The sequence below is a fragment of the Lolium rigidum genome, chromosome 6, assembly GCF_022539505.1.
Source record: "Lolium rigidum isolate FL_2022 chromosome 6, APGP_CSIRO_Lrig_0.1, whole genome shotgun sequence".
Lineage (NCBI taxonomy): Eukaryota > Viridiplantae > Streptophyta > Magnoliopsida > Poales > Poaceae > Lolium > Lolium rigidum.
This window is the reverse complement of record NC_061513.1, coordinates 281252937-281261087: the sequence shown is the minus strand read 5'-3', so window position 1 is coordinate 281261087 and position 8151 is coordinate 281252937.

Genomic DNA, 8151 nt, shown 5'->3' with positions numbered 1-8151 from the left:
CGTAATGTAATCAACAACTACATCCTCGGACATAGCGCCAATGTTTTATCCCTAGTGGCAACAGCACAACACAACCTTAGAACTTTCTCGTCATCGTCCCAGGTGTCAATGCAGGCATGAACCCACTATCGAGCATAAATACTCCCTCTTGGAGTTAAAAGCAAAAACTTGGCCAGAGCCTCTACTAGTAACGGAGGATGCAAGATCATAAACAACACATATGTAATAACTTGATAATTAACATGACATGGTATTCTCTATCCATCGGATCCCGACAAACACAACATATAGAATTACAGATAGATGATCTTGATCATGTTAGGCAGCTCACAAGATCCAACAATGAAGCACAATGAGGAGAAGACAACCATCTAGCTACCGCTATGGACCCATAGTCCAGGGGTGAACTACTCACTCATCACTCCGGAGGCGACCATGGCGGTGTAGAGTCCTCCGGGAGATGAATCCCCTCTCCGGCGAGGGTGCCGGAGGAGATCTCCGTGAATCCCCCGAGATGGGATCGGCGGCGGCGGCGTCTCGGTAAGGTTTTCCGTATCGTGGTTTTTCGCATCGGGGGTTTCGCGACGGAGGCTTTAAGTAGGCGGAAGGGCGAGTCGGGGGCCCGACGAGGGCCCACACCACGGGCGGCGCGGGCCCCCCTTGGCCGCGCCGCCATGTGGTTTGGCCACCTCGTGGCCCCACTTCGTATGCTCTTCGGTCTTCCGGAAGGTTCGTGGCGAAATAGGCCCCCGGGTCTTCGTTTCGTCCAATTCCGAGAATATTTCGTTACTAGGATTTCGAAACCAAAAACAGCAGTAAAACGAGAACCGGCACTTCGGCATCTTGTTAATAGGTTAGTTCCAGAAAATGCACGAATATGACATAAAGTGTGCATAAAACATGTAGGTATCATCAATAATATGGCATAGAACATAAGAAATTATCGATACGTCGGAGACGTATCACAAAGCCACCACTATTACCACCTCTTTTCCACACTCATGTTACTAGTTACTTAGTTTATTTTACCGCTGCAGCACTAACATTTATTTCCGTGCCTTTATTTTCCTGCAAAGTCACCTCTCAAACCCGTGCCACCGATGTAGTTTTATTTCCTAGATATTGCAAACGTTTAGTGCGCGTAGAGTTGTATCAGTGGTGGATAGAACTTTAGAGAATGTTTATCCTACCTTTAGCTCCTCGTTGGGTTCGACACTCTTACTTATCGAAAAGGCTACAAACGATCCCCTATACTTGTGGGATATCAAGGGCGTCGGCATACTTGCACACCGCACGCCGACTCCCGGTGGCGGAGAGCTTGCAGTGCCGCCGCCACGCCTCCTCGAGCGTGTCCGGCGAGTGGGATCGCTTCGATCCGGACGCGGGGGAGGTGCTACTCCTCCATCGTGCGCTCATCTCCGGCGGCGGTGAAAATGATGCGCTGCGCGGCTGCGAATTGCTCGCCGGAGCATGTACGGGGAGGTGGCGGCGCACTGCAGAGCTATGGTTGCGAGTAAGGGGTTGGACCCCCACTCGCACCTACACCCTGTATTTGTAGGGGGCGGCGGTGTCGATTTCACGGGCCCCGTATTCCGCCGATACGGGCCGGCCCAAATACGAGGCCCGCTAGACGGCCCAATGCCCGCAACCCCTATCCCGCCGGAATTTTACGGGGTGCGCGTGTTTTGAGGGGCCTGCTAGACATGCTCTTATAGTGGTAAGTATCATGTAGTAGTATCATGCATATGATACTACTACATGATACTATTTCTATAGTGGGTAGTATCATGGAGTGGTATCATAGTCATGCTATATTTATTAGTTTTTAGAATCTCAATGCAAATTTGCTTACAAGATTTGTTTAGCATTAAATTTTCTTGTTGATTGTGCTCTGATACAGTATTTACTTATGTTACTCTAATCTCCTCTCTCCTACTTTATTAGCTGCCACATCAGCATTTTTGTGGGACCAGTGTGCATGATACTAGCACTAGCCTTATATGCATCATCTCAAGTTACTTAAATAAGTAATAAAGATTTTTTTGTTAAAGGATATTTGTAAGAACTGCAAACGTAAATAAATAGTTTCATGAAAAGATGCAACTTGTTACCGAGATAGCTATGGTACGATGTATTAGATAAAGTTCATCGATCATCCTAGCTTAGCTTCAATCATAAGGTGACAACACCTTCTTTATAAACGAGAGTGAATCATCCATTCCATCTCCAATGTATCTTAAAAACATTCAAGTACATTTAATCTCCAAACTTATTGGGTCCAAAGTGGTTATACTAGACATAATACATAGGACAAACTTCATATAAATATGTATATATTTATAGATAAATGTTAAATTTCATGCACATCTTAGCCATTTAAGATTTGATAAAGTTTGTCATATATATTGGATCGAAAAAAGCAAGCATGCCACAAAGATAAACATATTAAATATAAGCATGCACAAAGACTTCCAAGATCCTAATAAGATATAATTTGAAAAAAAAAATACAAAAACAAATAAAATGTGTGACTAAACACATTTGTTGTCCAAATTATATCGAAGAAGGAAATCAACAAAAGATTTTTTACCTTAGTTCAAGAAATGAACTAAGTAAAAAAATTAAGCATAAAGGATGAAATAAAACACACACGCTCAAAGATTTTTCGGATTCAAGAAAATAAACATAGAAGCAAGAATGGGATAACACACTCCTAAAAGAGAAAGTTTTAAACAAATAGACCAAACCCTATACACTTTTTACAATGGCACAAAGTCCTGAAAAGAAAAGGTTTGTCGTCCAAACATAAACACTTGATATGGATCAAGAGATTTTATCAAAACGATTTTCAAATAGAAAAGGAAGACACATTTGACACAAAATATTTTTGGCAAGAAAATAAGGCAATAAGAAGAAATCCAAGGTGAAGATGATCCACAAATACAACCGCATACAAGGATATCAATTGTCAACGGGCAGAGATCTATTGAAATTATTTTCCAGTGGTAAGTTGCAAGAATATTCATGATCAAACTCACAAAAGGCATAGGATAGAGGATATGAATTAAGAACCATGCACATATATAGATTCTTGATATATACAATCATGTAAAGCAATGATTGAAATAACTTGAAGCAAACAATTTCTCAAATAACATATACAGATATGTATGTTAGGAAAACCGTACCAAGAATTTCTTAATCAAACAAATACCAAAAAGATGAACAATAAATTTTTTTAATAAAAGTGAAGCTTGTTTGAGAAAACATAACACCTAGGTCAACTCTAAGTGGCAATATCTCATATTTTCACATTTTCTAGGCTTATGATATGCACAAAGCATATTACTTCCCATAATATGATATTCATTTCTTTTCAATAAGAGGCAACCAAAAATAAACTAGTGATAATTAATGGAAATTTAGAATTTAAATTTCTCATGATTCTAACACACAACGTAGTGACTAGATAATATTGCAATATCAACTAAGTGATTTTTATCATGTACATACATTTTAGGAAAGAGATATGTGCAAGGCATATCAATCTAAAAAATGGGATGTTTCATTAATCACTCGAAAAGATCCAAATAAGATATCAACAATATGCATTAGAGGCTCAAAGCAATATGGGCAGGTACATGATGTTTTCAACAAACATACTTGAATACAAAAGATAAGAAAGTAAGACACACACAAGGAGGAACACTAGATATAAGATATACATGATAATCCTTATGACTTGGCTTAACAAAATATAATATATGAAGATCCCTTAATTATTCATCAGGTAGCCAAGTCTCCAATACCCTCCACATACACCTATTGATCAAGTTTGAGCTCGTTGGACCCCAACCAAGTTGGGTCCTAAGAGGTTAGTAAAAATAGTCTTGGCAACCCAAATGGTTATTTTATTGAAATCACTTTGACTTCCAACAAATTTGGAAAACACATTGGCATCTGTATCCTTCCCAAGAGAATAATTATCATCAACAATGATAAGGGTAGATAAGGTACCTCTTAAACATGAAGAAGCAAAGTGCCCCTTCTCACCACAAACATATCAACAAGTGCTCCCCTTTCTCTTCTTTGTTGAATTCTTGATTTGGGGAGCTTTAGTTTGATTCTTCTTGGGAAGTGGCCTATCTTCAACTTGAGGTTGAGCTTGAGATTGACCTTGTGGCCACCCTTCCCTTGTTGCTTCCCAATCAAGTGCTTCTTCTTTTTCAATGGGCATGATCTAACATGAGTCCTTCAACCTTACACTTGAAGAAAATAATCTTGGACAAATTCTTGACTTGGTCTTGGCCCTTCTTTTTATTGCTCTTGGGCTTGTTCTTGTTATTGGAGTTGAATCCAATACGTCTTTTGTCATTGTGAGATTTTTTCACACTCAACATATTTTTTACATGAGGCTCACAAGATGTTATCTTAATGATACTTTCCTCATGATCCAACTTTAGCCCATAGGAGACTAGGAGTTCATCATGATATCCCGGCAGCTTTTCATGATTTTCTTCCAATTTACTATAATTGCTACTTAGCAACTCAAGTTCAGCCATTGAATCAACATTACACTTTAAGGTAGATGCTACACAAGAAGTAGAATTTTTAGCACAAGCATCATTAATAGATTTTTATTTTTCAACATCATTGGATTCAGTTTTTTTGTGAGAAGAAAATTTATATGCTTCTCATCGCTTAGCTCTTGCTTGAGGAGATTGAATCGTATTATCTCATTTTCAATATGGGACTCTAACTCCCCTATGGTTTCCTTGTGTTTATGTAAGGTTTCCATAAATTTTTCGAGAGTAGCACGAGATGTGTTATTACCACGAAGACAAGCATACACAAATCCCATCTCATGCACGAGAGCTTTAGTATCCTCATCAACATCATGATCATCGTCACTCTCATCATTAGAAGATGTGTTGGGACTCAAAGTAGGAGTTACCTTTGATTCCTTTGCCATAATGCACATGTGCTTACCGGAGGATGAATATGAGGATATTCTCGAATCTCCATACATAATCTTGTCTTGCCCGAAACAGTGTTTGATTTCCTCTACATTGTTAGCTAACAAACAACTAGAGTAAACAGAACCATTCTGGTTATTGAAAAAAGACAAAGCAAACATATAATCATAAAATTTATGTAAGCAGTTTACAAATGATATGCAAGGACTATGAACACAATCATGTAGGGCATTTTTAGTGCTAGATGTGTTTAGGTCCAAAGATGAAACATTGCAATGGGATAGAGATGAAGGATCACCAATAATAGTGAGCATAATATCAGCATTGCAATTTTCATCATCACTCACCATATAGCGCCTTGTGTCTTGCCACATGTTGGTGCAGTGGATGAAAATGAAAACTCATCACGACCGGAGGTGGAAGCAACTTGGAGCTCTTCATGATGTGACGGAAAAGAGATCTCCTCAGAGAGACCACAGACCTTATGAGAAATGGACACACTAAATATTTCTTCAAGCTTGGTCCACATCCCATGAGATGACTTGCACTTTACAATCGTCAAGACCGAATGAACCCTAGGACTCAAATAGGATACAAACTCGTTAGATACTTGAGCTTCGAGATGTAATTTTTTTCTCATCCTGTAAACATTGATTTTGAGGATCCATCAGAGGAGAAAACCCTAAATCTACATATCGCTCTGTATTTGGACACAAGGTCCGAAGATTACAAAGCATGTGATTTATCCACAAAATATATTTTTTAGTATTAAATATAATTGTGTCATCGTGCATTATACTACTAGTCGACATCACTCTCAGGGCGATGAAGGCTAAACAAGGATAGACCTTGCTCCGATACAAATTAAAAGGATGAGGTGTCGCCCAGAGAGGGGGTGAATATGTGTTTTTAACAACTATTACAGATTTTACTTATAAGAATTTGGAATTAACATAATGTTTATTTTACAAGCACAAAACGTAAATAGTCTATGCCCAACTAAGTGCACCAACAACAACTAGAGCTATCCAAGACAACACAAGATAAATATAGCACAAGTGATAAGCAAGATATAAATACTTCAAGCACGATGTCTATCACAAGGAAAGTAAACTCCTATGTATAAAGATAACCGAGGCATGCAGAGATGAAGATGTATTGTCATGTTCCCTCACACGAAGTGAGGTACGTCACATTGGAGAGATGCGGGCTACCACGAAGGTCTCCTGAATTCCACGAAGGCTCATCTTCTTCTCCAAGCCAATTCAACGAAGGACACATGCCTTTCCCTTGTGGCTAAATTTTCCTCCACTCCAGAGATGGCATGTTCCACAACCACTTTCATAAGCTCCACGAAGGAGAAGCTTGGGTCTCTTCACAATCTTCCACGAAGAGATAACCAGAGCACCAACATCCAAGTCAACTAGGAGGTCACCCTCCAAGAGTAACAAGCTCACAATATCTCACTCTTCATCTTAATGGAGAGCTCAAAATTATGCAAGGATGCAAAAAAACACCAAGAAAAGTGCTCAAATCATTCTCTCTCAAACACCACCAAACACAACAAATGATATGGAGGAACTAGAGAGGAAAAATAATGGTGGAGGTCAACCAATGAATCCAAGATCTAGATCCAAGGGGTTCCACTCACTTAGAGGAGGATTTGTTTGGTGGGGATTTAGATCGATATTTCCTCTTCCAAAGCCCACAAAAGGATGCAAGAATCATTGGAGGTAAGGGTCAGGAAGAAATCTCAAGAGGTCCAACAATAGTGGTCAAAACATGCCTAAGAACCCTATAAAACTATTGAGCAAGAAGCCCCTTTCGTAGGAAAAAAAATCTGACCGTTTGGGGAAATGGCAACCGAAGTTGGCGCCAGCCGGTCAATACGGCTCCCACGCCAGCCTTCCTGGTCCCTAACTCCGTGCACCAGATCACACACCAGAATGCCCACCGGAACATCAGCTGACAACTCCCATCACGTGTTCCGGTACGACCTGGCGCATGACCCGGTCAATGTCTGGTGGACCGGATTTCCCCTGGCAGAAAATTGTGCAAACGACAACGGGGTTAACATTTGCGTCCAAACTCTGATTTTTAAAATTTGGGATTTTTAAAAAGCTAAGAACAAGATCTATCTAATAGAGAACATAAAACCCAAGAAGGATAAGGAGTTTAAACACCAAAATTTGGTAGATGCGAAACCTCCCAAAATGAGGAACCGATAAACCCTCAAACCTCAAAAACACAATAGAAGATGCATACGAATTCCGTTTTCAATGAACTTGGGATTGTTGAGAAGCTAGGATCAAGGTCAAGAACCCCACACAAATAAAAACCAAGAAGTAAAAAATAATAAGAGGATGTAAATTGTGCAAAGAATTGAGCTCCCTAAAACGATGTGATCAAGTTACCCAACCGAAAGCCTTTCGTGATGGTGTTGATATCTATCTTGTAACCCGATCCTTCAATAACCACCTCGAGACTGGTAAAATGAAAATCTACCAAGGTCACAGCTTAGCCTTGCGCATCCCGCTTGATCTTGATGATGACGCTCCATGCTTCATTCAAGCCGGAATGCACCACTTGATCGTTGGTGCTTCATGAAGACACATAGTTCGCTCTCCCATACATCACTATGGGATAGCTTCATTAAGACATATCTTCACATGTCCATCATCAACAAATGGACGGCAAGCCTCAAGCACGTGATCTTCTCGAGATGCCTATCTTGAACTTTCCCTTCTCAACCTTGACGACTGATACGTCTCCGACGTATCGATAATTTCTTATGTTCTATGCCATATTATTGATGATACCTACATGTTTTATGCACACTTTATGTCATATTCGTGCATTTTCTGGAACTAACCTATTAACAAGATGCCGAAGTGCCGGTTCTCGTTTTCTGCTGTTTTTGGTTTCAGAAATCCTAGTAACGAAATATTCTCGGAATTGGACGAAACGAAGACCCAGGGGCCTATTTTTCCACGGAGCTTCCGAAGACCGAAGAACATACGAAGTGGGGCCACGAGGTGGCGACACCACAAGGCGGCGCGGCCCAGGGGGGGCCCGCGCCGCCCTATGGTGTGGCCCCCTCGTCTGGCCCCCGACTCTGCCCTTCCGCCTACTTAAAGCCTCCGTCGCGAAACCCCTGATACGAAAAACCACGATA